Source organism: Trichoplusia ni, chromosome 9 (genome assembly GCF_003590095.1).
Source record: "Trichoplusia ni isolate ovarian cell line Hi5 chromosome 9, tn1, whole genome shotgun sequence".
Lineage (NCBI taxonomy): Eukaryota > Metazoa > Arthropoda > Insecta > Lepidoptera > Noctuidae > Trichoplusia > Trichoplusia ni.
Window position 1 is genome coordinate 2,614,081 of NC_039486.1, and position 14,728 is coordinate 2,628,808.

The window sequence follows — 14,728 nt, forward strand, 5'->3', positions numbered from 1 at the left end:
AAAAGTCTGTGGATTGTAGTTCAGAGTTGCTATATATGAAAGTCATGTGGTATTTTTTTTATGACCGAATTGAATGATTATATAGGAAAACGATAAAATAGAATAACCTTAATGAGTGAAAAAACTATGTTTTTATTTTGGAAAAAGATGTTTGTTTATAGTAATTCATAAGATAGAAAACAACCTCAGCCATTGAGGAGCTCAATAACCCACACTACTTAAAAAATCGCCTTCTTGACTTATACAGAAAACACTTAAAACAGCAAGAAAATTAGATAATGATGGAACTTTTATAGAATAAGCAGATTACACTACAAATAAATAAAACCACACACATAGTAATGAAGCTTAATATGCCTTAATCATTCTCAGAAAAAAGCTCTTGTTCCTGAAATGACAACACTTATTTAGGCAGAAAATGTTTGAGAGCCATTGCTAGCAAGCCCTCTTTCAAGTAAAAAACAAGCATGCAAATCGCTTTGCCCGTTCTGGACACACATAGCAGTCTAATTTATAACGACCCTCTTTTTGCATTGAGGCTACAAACAATATAACAACCATATCAGCTGTTATTCAGAAAAGTCTAAAGTCCAAATCGCTCCCCGCTTCTGCCTACGCCTAGTTCGCTTTGACAAAATTTACTGCGTTTTGCGCGATTGTTGCAATCCAACATTTCGGGTTATTCCCCTGCACCCATTCGTGGTTCGTTAACTTTGTTATACGAGTATTTGGTGCTTAGTTCATGATGCTAGTAGAAGCGGTCAGCGTGGTGTGAACACTGGAAAAATGTGGTTTTTCAAACTCTCGTTTTAGATACATTTCAGGTTTTGTTTGGGATTGTTTGCCCTGATTTTTGGGTTGGAAGTTGTATGCGTCGGTTTTTTTTTTGTAGTGTTTTGTTTATAACTTTTTGTGTATTTTTAAAGTACTTAGCGCTTTCAAAGGTCAAAAATATAATTCCTATTACTGAGTCACCTCTGTCTGTCCGTCTGTCCGATCTTCTGTGTTAGTATAATATATTTGTTACCCAACGGATTTTTTTTAGGCAATTAGTACGGAACCTTCAGTGTCGCGACTACGATTCACAGTTGACCGCTTATTGATTGGATTTGGATTAAGGTGCGACTAACTTTTTGGTGTAGTATTTTGTTTACAATGTTCAAGTGTTGTTCATAAAAAAAGAAAATTTTAAATTGGATTCAAAAATCTTTTATATTTTATAAAGTTTTTCCCAGCAACATACAAGCCGGTATTATGTTTAAAGTATTAAATATTGTTTAAAAATAAACAATCCAACCGTTGCACTAATTACATTCAACATTCAAATACACTAACAATTAAACGCACGTTGGACAGTAAAACGAAGTACCAACCCGTCAACGTCACCAAACAACGCTTCCCAACATATTTAATGAAACCTCCGCGTATTAAAGTAAAGCAATACATCAAACACAGTGATCCCTGAAATATAACTGCGTGTGATTTACTCTTATACTATTTGTCATAGGTATCTGTCACAAACAAACTAACGTACGATTCTAGTTTTATCAGCTGACTTCAGAACGGAGGTTCCATGGACCTAATAGACAAAGAGGTTCTCAATTCTTTTGTTTTATTTCTTCTATTTTTGTATTTTCGTTCCGATTTTTTTTGTTTTTTCATTAAACATGAAATAGCTATCATTTGTTTTAATAAAGTTTCATATATACGTAGTTGTTTTTTTAAAGATCTTTCTCTTTAATGTTCTACGATGTCTGTACGTTTAAGAATTAAAGACCATAAAATATACAGTTTTAAGGCTCTTTATTAAACTAGGATCGTTAATTCCATCGATGCAGTAATCCGGTAATTAACGATCTCTTTGCTAACGATGTTCATTTATTCTTCTTTTTTCATTCATGTTCTTAGACACTCTTAAATGCTTTAATTAGTACTTGTTTGGTTCTATTTATGTATCTTCTCTTGTGTGTATTGTGTTAAGTACCTTTGATCATTAAGCATCACTCACGGTATAAGAAGATTATAAATGGGTTAATGATAGCGTAATTTTGCCTAAAGATATGAACAGCTTTCAGCTCTGTCAAGAAATCGAACTCTCCGTTCCAATTTTTGATCAATTGGCGTAAATTTTACAGGTAGATTAATGTCTTAGGTATTGTTGTGCCAATAGACTATGTTTTTTTCTATAACACTATAAAATGTTGATACTAGCGTGACAAATTATGTTGCAAAAATAAAGCAAATTTCAAAACATAGCGCATGAACTCAAGAACTTTTAGCTCAATACTTTGAACACTCATCTTATTAATTAAGTACTTATACCTGTCTGCCCGTGATCATAATACCTGCAAAGGTTTCGAAACGTCGGGAACTAAAATCAAACATTAAACCGTGAGTAAATCCGTAAAAGTAGTTTCACTTCAATGTTTAACATTCGCGTAAACCTAAGAAAGCACTACTTACACCTTTCATTATTCATTTTGACGAATAGAACACTAAATTACTAATTCAACATCACACTGTTTCGAAACTCTTACTCTTACATAGGCACGTGAGAAATCACAAGTGTGGATTACGGTTCTATGCCTAAGGCTGTTTCGACCTGATTCCTTTTAACAAATCTGTACGGTGCCAAGAGCGTTATTAGAAACACTGCAAAAACAAAACGCTCTCAATCAATGAATAATTATTGTGTAATTTTGGACCTTTTTATAGCTTAATGGTTTACTAGCAGTAGCCCGCGACTTCAGACGGGTGGATGTTGGTTATCGCAGTAAAGTATAATCTTATGTTTTTGAAGTCATGCAAAGAGTCTCTAGGAATATTATATGAAGTCCCAATACATGATGATCGGTTGAGCAATTTTTCTAGAAAGCGTTACAAATAAAAGTTGCTTAAAACATCAGTTTTAGATACTTATTAAAGTATACCTACACGTGTAACAGTATTTGAAAATTCGATTCCAAACATCGATAGCAGAAAATTTCCGAGAAACGTTTATATTTAACTTCGACTTGAAAAAGTGTAAACAAATATAAACGTTGTAAGGTAGGCGGATATCAGGAATTTGTACATCATATCCGGTTTGTACCGGCTGCTTCCGGCTGCGAGCTCCACATCCGGCAAGGCGCGACGCGTGACGTAAGCACATGTTTATTTTTTTAACATCATTTTCCTGATGAGTGTGGGAGTAATATTTATCAAGTACTTTGTTTCCATTTTTTCAGTATTTGCTACTTATTGTGTATTGAAAACCATCAACGGTAAGTTCAGTGATGAAGACAGGATTGGCAAGGGTTTTCTAGAAGGCCTGATGACATTTATTTTAGTAAGATCTACCTAGTAAAAGCGAGAGGGAATACTTCTTGAGGTTTTTCAATTATGATGTATCAGTGCCCAAATTAAAGTTAATTTATTACTAGCGATTAACACTTTAGTAAAATTTTACATTTTTAAGCCTATTTTTAATCTAATTTAATTTCAGTTATTCCTTCTTAAAAGTAGTGTTCTAAACTTACCCCATCCCATCGCAAACTTTACTTTCCGCCACAAGCAACAGAAACTCTACTCAGAAATACATCCGAACACAAATATTAAATTAATCAAAATAATTATCGCTACACCGTTTCACTTACAAACAAATCCAATCAGAGATCAAAAACAATTTGACGGTTAATACGTAATGAGAAAACTACAAGTCACGACTCAAACCCATTTATTAGATTACTCGGCCCTAAAACTTTGATTCTTAATTCTTGTTCAGTGACTCTGATTCTTAATTCTTGTTCGGCTTTGGATGGCGCAAATTGTGTTAACGTCGCGAGATCACAAGCTTTATCCGGATTTCATTTAGATAATTGAATGAGAATCTATTCTGACTGAGGAAAGGTCCGAAACGAGTGAGTGGCGATTGAGGCCATGAGGTTGGCGTGTAACGAGGATATTACAGTGGTAACTTTTTAATCATTGATACGTTGTGATTAGGGCTTGTCAATATTATAGTCTAAACAAGATCGCTGAACTTACAACTGACTCTCGTCGTATGTGCGTTGATATAACATATCGTCTATATATCTCACGTTCAAATCTTAGAAAACGTAACTTTAAATAAAAATCGATATTAAAATTTGAACTCGGCTGATTCTTTTTTAATCGTTGCTTGTCTTTTTGCAAATATTATTTTTATGTAGAGATTGAAAAAGTTTTAATTATTGTTATTAACTGCAGAAAACTGTCGGTCCCGCATCTGAAAATATTTTCAAACTTAACGTAAATATCACGACAAAAATGTGTAGGTAAAAAGAAAATTGCCGAACTGTTGTAATTGTAACTTATATACGAAGTTACATCTCAGTTATATAATTCTTTTACTCTTCAGCGTTGGCAACATAACAGCAAACGAACATAATCTTCAATACTCAATACACAATCATTTATTGCATTCCATATGTTACATATGGTAGTAAATAAATAGAAGTTAGAAGAGAATATAAAAGAGAGGAAGAGGGTAGAATAGCAATTCAGACAAATTAATATTGCCATAAATAATAATTAATAATAATTGTTTCAAGCTTTCTTCAAAACCCATTCGTAATCACACCGTTTTAATTTGTAACTTACATTACCCTTCCCACCTCTGCCTTTATAGCCCCACTCAAACAAACGCTGAGCGCGGCGCTATCACACGGAGTCTGTGTGATTAATTCTATACGTTTACCTGATCTGGTTCCGGAGTTAACCGCGATCACTAACAAGACCCTTTTTCTTGGAGATTGGGTTAGCGGTAACGCCTGATAGCTTCACGCTCGTTCTTTATGGGTGAGCAGATTGCTAATAAGTGGTTTTGGGATAAACGGGGAACGTGGTCTGCTGTTTACTTCGTGTAACTTTATAATTTTTAAGCTGATGGTACTTGCATGTTAATTGTAAATTATAATACATAAATGCATTTTAATAGTCAGTTTGGTATTAAAACGGCTTCCAGAATTTCAAATTTATTCATTTGAGGTATATAATTATGCCACATTTGATTCAAAATTTTAGAATTGGGATACAGTCAGCAGTCAGAACACACTCTCATCGATTCGTTTTTTGATCATCTGCAATAGAATTTAATTTTGAAAATACACAAAAAACAAATTCTGAAATAATTAAAATCTAACGCCTGGTGAAAATATAATAGCAAATACACAGTTCAGTGACAATTACAGGAAATTAATTCTAACAGACAATTTAAATTATATACGTTACTTGACGCAATAAAAATAAAGCAAACAAAAGACGATCGTATAACAGTTAATTAGCTTAAGTGCAACTCAACTAAGTGTGAACCTATGTATATAGATTGTAATGTCTGTCTTAATTAGCAGCAAGTACAGTCGACCATGTAGGTACAGTCGGCTCCAGTGGGCCACATGTGATCGAGAATTGCTGTAATCGTACAATTAGAGTGATTACCCTATTGTTATGAGATCTCCGTTTTACGCTAATTAGATGCGATATATTGAATTTTAACCATGCGTAATTTTCGAGTCCAAGTGGGAATAATTTCAACACAAACAAAACCTTTTTTTGTAAGTATAAAATAGATTCTTAATATTAAAAATATAAATACAAATATAACTCTAGGGGCACATAATTATTGTCCTAATTAAAATTAAATGTTTAAGATAGAATCCGATTCATAATAGGTTTAATTAATAAGACTGCATTTTCACCAATAACGTGTAGAAACACATCTTATCACACGAACAGCTTCATTTGCCAACATTTACATACCTAAGTGTCAAATAATGAAGCTATTTATTCTGCTGAATAGCCTAGTCTAAACCCATCTCATTAATCTTATGAGTCATCACAGAGGAAGAGAAGACTGCAGCGATTGATCCCAGGCTCAAATGATGACGATATTAGACAGATAGTTTTTTTTTTAACATTATGCTGATGAACCCGTTACATAACACCCATCGCTCCATGTTTACAAGCACCAAAAGCTCATATCATGAAACAATTCAGGCACCATCGTTCGATGCCACCTTGGTGCCATTTATTCCGCCTAGGTGCACCGTTTGTTCCGCCGTTCGACTCTAATTAACAAGCAGTCAATTGCAGGACGCCTTCAGACATAACCCAGCCGGGCGGGGCCAATTATACGCCAATTAATTTTGCAATAACAACCGGGTTAGTTGCGTTATATAACTTGTGTGGGGAATAAATGAATTGGGATTTTGTTTACACCAAAGTTCGTTGCTTGTTTTTTGTAGGCTGAGCTATTGGTGAATGAGTTGGCGATATCGAAACGATCAATGATGAGCAGAATTTTTGAGAATATTTTGGGTAATTTTAGCATTACAAAGTAATATTGTTATCAAATTACAGTAGAAACGACATGTCGTTATGACCTTGAGGTTTTATACATGTATGGATTTGGATGCTAGATACGGGTTCTATCACAATTACATTAATAAATGGTGAAGGAAAACAATTATTTAGATCTGGATTCCAAATATTGGAATCCGAAATCGCCAATACTCAATACTCAAACCTTCGCTTTATGGAAAACGGCCTCTGCCTAGGACTGGATCGTACATAGGCTACTTACTTTTATCAATTTGAGCTTAAAGAAGTACTACTTCTGAACTCAATAATAAGAGTACAAAACAATTTTCGATCAGAAAGCTTCACGTTTTTTCGATATCACTCTATTATAACTCTATTAGTCGATATTTTGAGCATTATTGAGTTGTTAATGAGTAATCACCATGACATGCGTATAGCTTCTGGTAATCCATAAAAAAATGATTAGGTCCGTAATGTCAAATCAATTATACATAAAGGAAAAAGTAGGTTATTATTTTTGAGAATTTGAGGAAGAAATGACATTCAATAATTTTTTACCATCTTTATCAAAACCTTTATTGCTTCATCAATTGGTGTGATGCCGATTAAAGAACAAAAACTTCTTCATTAATATACTTACGCAATCATGGATTCCCCTGTTGTTGACAGGCCTGTTGTTGGTCTATTGATTAGTATCCCTAACTGGTACATCAGAGTTTCTGGGTTCGATTCCTAACTGCTATAAATATTTATGTGATGACCACGATCATTTATTCTGTTTATGGGTGTAACTTTATCTGTAATATATTTGTATATCAGTTATCTTGCACTCATAACAAAAGCTATGCTTAATTTAAAACTAGATGGCGTGGTGAGAATATTGCGGCAAATGTTGTGTTACGTATTTCTCGTAATGCATCTCTCGATCCCTCGGAGAGTAGCGTAAAGTTGCCAATCGTCAGCTATTCTATCCCGAAAACAGCCCTACTACCGACAAATGGAGTACCCACTCAAAAATCAGGAAAGTCAAATAACATACCTACACATTACAAGTTTCTATATCGACTTCCTCTCAAGTACATGTCGTGCATGGTCCAAAAGTCTAGCCTTTCGACATCTCAGTCATTAATCTTTAACAACATTTCAAAGAAGTGCCTCCAACTTGCGACACTTTTATGTTTACTACTCAACACTTCGAACAAAGTTTAAACCTTAAGAGGAAACTTCCAAATGGAAAACTACGTTAAAATCACGTTATTTAAGAGGTATATTTGTCTGTATGTTCATAGTAGGTATGTATGTCGTAGGTATGTTAGTACTAGATGGCTTTACCGGGGTTATATTGCGAGCGCTTCTAAGTAAAATTGTTTTTTTTTGGAACGACTCCCGCATTAAGTTTTGCAATCATTCAAGTCACATGCCCAAAGACATTCATGGACCACATACATTTTTGTCGACGTATCGAAACGTTTGGTTTTGAAAAATTGTATCTTCTAGGAACTTTTCATATTAAAGGTTTTAAAGTTGAGTAGGTAGTAGTACCCTACAGTTACTGCCATCCAAACGCATAAAAGGTCCTAATGTAAGCGAGCATCGTTAGACATTAAAGTCTTTTAACATCTTAAACTTACATTGCTTTACTGAACAAGGACCTAATAATTTAAAATCCAAATTTTACTTTATGGTGTGGATAATAGAAAGAGGTACTAATAAGCCTCATCCATAAATTCCAAAATGGTAAAGGAAACTCATCCAACAATAAACAATTTACGAAAGTCCTCTAAAATATTGAAACAATCATTTTGCACTACAAACTTTTGCGAACTACTTCGAATTATCGTGTTTTCGCGAACAGTTTTAGTTTTAATTAATTTTTAGTAGAATTTCTAGTTATACAATAGCTCGCGAGTTTACAACTTAATAATTAAGGGTTATTATAAGTTATTATTTGAATAGTACGGAAACGTTCAATGGAGCTCCATTAAATTCCGAAGTTGTATGTATATTGTTAAACTGCACGGGAGTTATTTTACAACTAATATGTTAACGGTTCCTATTTCCGATTAAATTAGATTTGTCAAAAAGAGATCTTCAAGTTTTGCCATAGCCAGAGTGATTATACCAATCATATTTTTACATCTATACCGCTGAAATGATGTTTTTGGAATTCGGCATGGTGGTTGGCGGCAAAAAACCTGACACAAAGTTTTAAATCAATCTCGAGACACAAAAGAAGAGAGAATACACAATAGAAGTCAAAAAATGAGGAAAAATACTTTTTGCTGCAATAATCAATATGACAAACTATGTGACGGCATGGACATAACCTAAGTCTGCTTTAATTTCAAGTAAGCAAATAGTCATAAATGCAAATAATTCAAACATACATTGCATTATTTTTAATTCCTGAAAATCAGATTATCCATTCTTTATCAGAACATGGAAACGTTTCAAAAACAAAACAAGCAGTAGATACCTTATTCGCTTCCTTCCTCGCAGAATGACCCTACAGGCAGTTCTCGTGCTACCCCTAATGCATTTGTTGTGTTAATTCCGAATCGCTTATTAAGAATTCATGGCAATTTACTTTGACATTCTGAAACTCGAAACCTAAGGTGAGGAGACACTCTTAGGGGGGCCTTCAAATAAGCGGCTAATGTTTACGACCAAAATAATTTTCGAGACGATAAAAACATATACTAAACATACTAACATAGGTTGAACCCGATGACATTTCGCTTAAATGACACCAGACTGAGTATAAGTTTATATGGAAATAGTTGCAATTTTTTACACTTCATTAGACATTGGAAACTTCCTTTGTTTCGTGAATCTTCATCATCAGCCTAGCCTTTTATGCTATTATGTTGTGGTCGGCTTCCGGTTTAACCGGATGCGGCTGTGTACCGATGCTTTAAAAGAAGCGAATAGCTGTCTGAACTACTTAAACTAGGTAACTGGGTATCACATATCTTGATACCCAGTTGCCTAGTTTGAGGAGTTCAGGAAGTTCCCTTCAGGATGATTTGTCAATGAATAACAAATAATCTGCTCTTCTTGCATCCAAAATGATTTCATCTTTAAAGATAGTATTGCCTGAAGTAAGTGTTTCGTCAGCTTAGTTGAGATGTTCAGTAGTATAACTCAGCTGGAGCTGGCGTAGCAGCGTCGCGAATCTCGAGGCCTAAAAGCAAGACATGTGATACATATTATATTAAGCGAAGCGCGCACTCAAGGTTTCTCGACATTCAGCACTGTCGAAAGCTTTGAACCCCTAAGTTTTAAGTGTGCTGTGAATTTCATGCCAACTGCCTGTATAACGAATGCTATACTAGATTTGTTACATCAGACATGTGAATGTCATCTTTTCGGAGGTCATCTTTCAAAATCAGATTTGATTAAAATAAATTATATTTTAGTTAGACTGCTTAAATGACTTTTGATTTTTTTAAGGTATCCATAGTTAGCTAGCAGAATAAAAAACGTAAATTATGATTTTAAAGCACAGAATTGTGACCTGTGAAAGTATTTAATCACTTTGCGTCAATTACAAATGGACACGGATCAATGGAGCTAAACTTAACGTAAATGGTAAGATGTAACTACTCACTCCGTGGTAAGAAAAACTTCTTACATATGTGTCATTTATAATGATAACAGTTTTGTTATATTCAACATTGTTGGAAGAAGCTTCAGATTGTTCTTGTACTACGTGTAAGGTTGGTTTAAATTTCGTCTACGGCCTTTTTATCACCCCTTGCATCCTATGTAAATGACCACCAAACCCCTTAAAATTCGCCCCTGTACCAAATACCTTACCCCCCAAAATCAATAACCTACCTATTTCCTTAACACACACATGCAGTTAACAAAGCGGTTTATAAAAATGCAAAGCCTTTGGAGTCCAGGTAATCGCCTTGACAAGGGTCTCACAGAGACACCTGCGCACTTGAAATATTATCCAACGGTCTAAACGGATTTGACGGAGAAATCTGTTTTTCGACCAAATTTTGGACGCGAAGTGTTTTTGTTAGGAGGTATTATGTTTTTATTGTCGTAAGGTTTTGCTGAGTTTCATATACTTGGATGAGTGATTGAGAAAATTGTTGGAGATACCGTATTTTCTTTTTCTGCTAGCTTGATTATTATTGTCGTTTTTCTAATGTGTGTGCATCAGTAACATATACCTAAAACACAGAACAACACTATCACAGCATACATTATGGGCTAAGAACTCAATGCCTGAGTAACTTGATGCTATATACCAAAACTTTTCTGATCGCTATTTTGAACGTGGGCTACACATATATGAAAAAATAAGTTTAAACATCCACGTATAGGTAAGTAAAATTACTATACAAGCAAAGACTTAAATGTTTTCTAGTTTTCTTAAAGCCCTATTTCAAAAGTCAGTAACAAAAACCCATAAACATCCCAAAGACTGCGAACAGCCGTTTGGTTAACAACAAACGGTACTTTGTTATCTCGGTACGTCAAACCCACCGGCTGGTACTTTTACTGCCAAATGGACCATTATGTCAAGTGTAAAGTACTGTACAATATACCAGATTATATTTGACGAATGAGGAAATCCCCTTTTGTTTACTGAGAGATAAAACGGGTTATGTGTGATAAATCATTGTTTTAGCATACGAGTAATGTGAAATAGACTTGACTGTTTACGACTGCATTTAAGTTACAAGCATTAAACCTGAATAATGGTTGTGGGTTAAGCTTTTGTTTTAGCTGGTTTCTCAAGAAGACCTAGAGATTTTTTACGTAGGATAGTTTTCATAATTAAGTTCTCATTCATTTGTAAATCTATGCAGGCTTCACCCCATTCATCCATGTAGGATCTAAAGGACTGGAAACGTAAAATTCGATTGTTAAAACACTTTTTTAGGTACATCTATAGGTTTAGTTTAATTATAAGTAAGTATATCTAGAAACCGTATTCGGCAAGTTTTTAAATGTAACGCACCAAAGTTCCTTAGCAGGTACTAAAGGAATTACGTTACTGAATAACTTCCTACCTGAATACTGCTTCAAATTAAAAGACAAGACAAAACGTATTTCTTTCGTAACAAATGCTGACCTCACATTACCTTCACTACACCTCATAAAACAAAGTGATCTATGCACAACCCCCAATAACATTTGATCAACCTTAAAAATGAGACAAACAAGGTCCCCTGCAGTCCGTTACCTCAATCCACACAACTTTATCTAAAGTCATAAAAAACCTCACTATGGGCCTTTCCCGACGGTGTCCTGTTACCGTACATTCGTTCCTTTTATTTTCATTTACCCACCCTAACTTAATAAAGTGGTCTTGCCTAACCTCAAAGAGTTGTGTCCTTTTCATTAAACAACCATATTTGTTAAAAGCTTTGTTGTTTTGAGGAAACTTGATTTAATTAGACGCGGTCTTCAGAAGTTTTCGCTTTTTAAATTCTTGATTTTTTTTAATAAAATATAACATTACTAGCTGTTGTCCACAGATTTGCCTGCGTAGATGACGAGTGTAGACGCAAATAGAAACTTTTTTCTTAACCTTGGAATAATTTACCTACGTAACAGTTGATTCAGTTGAGCGTGAAGAGATATCAAATAAATATACTCAAAAACTTTACCTTTATTATGTTACTTGACGAAAAGAATAAGGATATATTGTATAGGTAAGTATTTGGATAATCCAGCCTTAGTTGTCACAAATAAGTTCAGCTAGAGAAATCCTGAAAGCTTAAACAATACCAACATGAACAGGTCGCCATTAAGTATTTAACTTAAATCCCCTTAAAAAGTAAATGTTTACTAGGTAAGCATCTAGACGTGACTTTCATTATTTTACACGATAAAGTTATCTGCAGAAGTATCATGCTTTTTGATCCTGTGTTTGTTTCAACTTGGTGCAAAAAAAGTTGTTGGAAGGTAAAGGAAAGCAAAAATATTTGTGCCTTGCAAGAACTGGATCTTAACTTATCTCTTCACGACATATTGAAATAATTCATTGTGACTACATGAACAGCTTTGGAACCGTGACCTTGAAGACGTAAATTAGCTAATTGTCACTTTATAAATAACTAGCTGTCGCCCGCGACTTCGTCCCCGTGGGTAAAAGATAATAATATGACAGTTATGATTTATGCCTGCCCTGTTTATTTCACATTTTCCATTGTATCTTCGCTCCTATTAGTCACAGCGTGATGGTTTATTGCCTAAAGCCTTCCTCGATGAATGATCTATTCAACACAAAAATATTTTTTCAATTTGGACCAGTAGTTCCTGAGATTAGCGCGTTCAAACAAACAAACAAACTCTTCAGCTTTATATATTAGTATAGATTACGATAAATGTTCATCGGCCATACAGAGCAATGATACAATATTTAAGAACTGTCATTTGTATACTAAAATACAAGGCGGTTAGCGCTTCATATTTAATTCTTCACTTGACCAGCGATAGTTCTTGTAAAAACAATGCACGTGTGTACGACTTCAGAACATTTGAAATAGCTTAGCTTCTGATACTGTTTACTTGTTGTCTGTATCTCGAGAGTTGTATCATAAAACTTAGATTCGCGTGTAAAGTCGGCTGGAGGTCGCGGAAGACAATCAACATTTTTATGGCTAGAACACATTCAGCTGTAAATTGAGTTCTTTATAACTAAAATTACAATATTAATAATAGATGCAATATGGATAACAGATGTATTTAATTGTAGTGTTAAATGAAAACATTATGTTGTTTCTTAAACAATTTATCTCTCAAATAATTCGGAAGCCGAAAAGTGGTCATCAATAAAATTGTAGTTATATTTTTTTTATTTATAGACAAATCATGATAAGCATTATTTAACACTAATAACATCAATGTCTAATTAATCTGCGTATCTCCGTAAAACTTGCGTTGGTGTGTAAAGCTTGACTGTCTCTATGAACGGTAAATACTCAGACAAAACAGTCAAAAGGGGAAACTGAGTGAAAACTCTTTTACCTTAGTGATGTTTCTCGCAGTAAATTTAAATTCCAAAACAAACAAAGTATTTAAACACACTCAATTTAAAGTCCCCTTTTTCTTATCATATTTTTTCAAACTACACAGTAGGGATGTCGTATATATAAAAGTTTTATGGCGTGGAATAAAGGGGTTCCTATCAAGAATGTACGGTCCAACTTTTTGCATCAACTTATATTTTTACGCGAACATTTTGTTTTGGGGGCCCAAAAGTTCAATGACCGCCCGAGATCAATTATACGGGGTGTAAAAGTTTTACGAATTCGCTTACCTCGTATTTTTTATATGGGGTGCGATGCAATGCGTGGGGTGATAGCTTGGTAATTTGTTATGGGTTATTTTAATGATATTTGATGTCAATATAATAACTGCAAATACTACATTAATTTAAATAATATTATCCTCGCTTTTTAAGTAGCTCGAAACTATAAAAAAAATGAAAATAAAAACTTAAAAGTTCATTTGATGCCCTTAGATAATCGCTTTTGATTCGTATGCAAAGACAATAACAACTTTCCCGATAAAGAAATAACGTATTGATGTTTTATCATTTAAATTTTAAGGTAACATCCTAAACCATCTATAGAATATCAAAGCTTTTTAGATGTGTACAAAACTGTAACACAAGTAAACATTATCAAAAACATCACGTCCCGTACATGCAGTGGCAGATTTTCCTTCAAACAAACGTGGCTTGAAGTTAGTGCACGCTTTTAAATTTATTTCTAAACTCGACAGCGAGTTCGACAAAATGTTATCCTCGAGAATTGGTTGTGGGGTACACAAATATGGAGGACGAGGCCTTTATTTTATTCAGACCAAGAGAAGAAATACTTAGGTACTTTGTTGGAATTAATTGTGTGACTCAAATATGTATTGTCAAATAATAAGAAAAACTGGTCAAATGCGAGTCAGACTCGCGACAGAGGAGAATTCCATACAAATTGATTTATGCAAGCAAATTGACAGTAAGAAGTGGTTGGCCATCCCATTTATGACCGTCTCAACTACTGATTTTATAGCGACAACAAATTTACGGCTGAATCATTCGTGAAAATTTTAAGTGGACAGGCAGACAGCGAAGCCTTACGTATAGGGTTATCCCATAAAAGGAAAAGAGCATAGCAGCTTATTCAGGATTCAGCAGTAAATAAATATTTAAAAAAATCCCAAATTTATATAAATTAAATTAAATTCATTAATTCTTGTACCAAGGAATACCAGTCCAACACAACTGCTAGTCTGAATTCGTAAAAAAATAAGAATAGATTCTACAAAATTCACGTTTTATAGTACGTGGTCATCATATATTATCTTAGAATACGCAGTTTTAAGTTAATACTTAAAAAGCTTAAAGTAAACTCTTTATTTC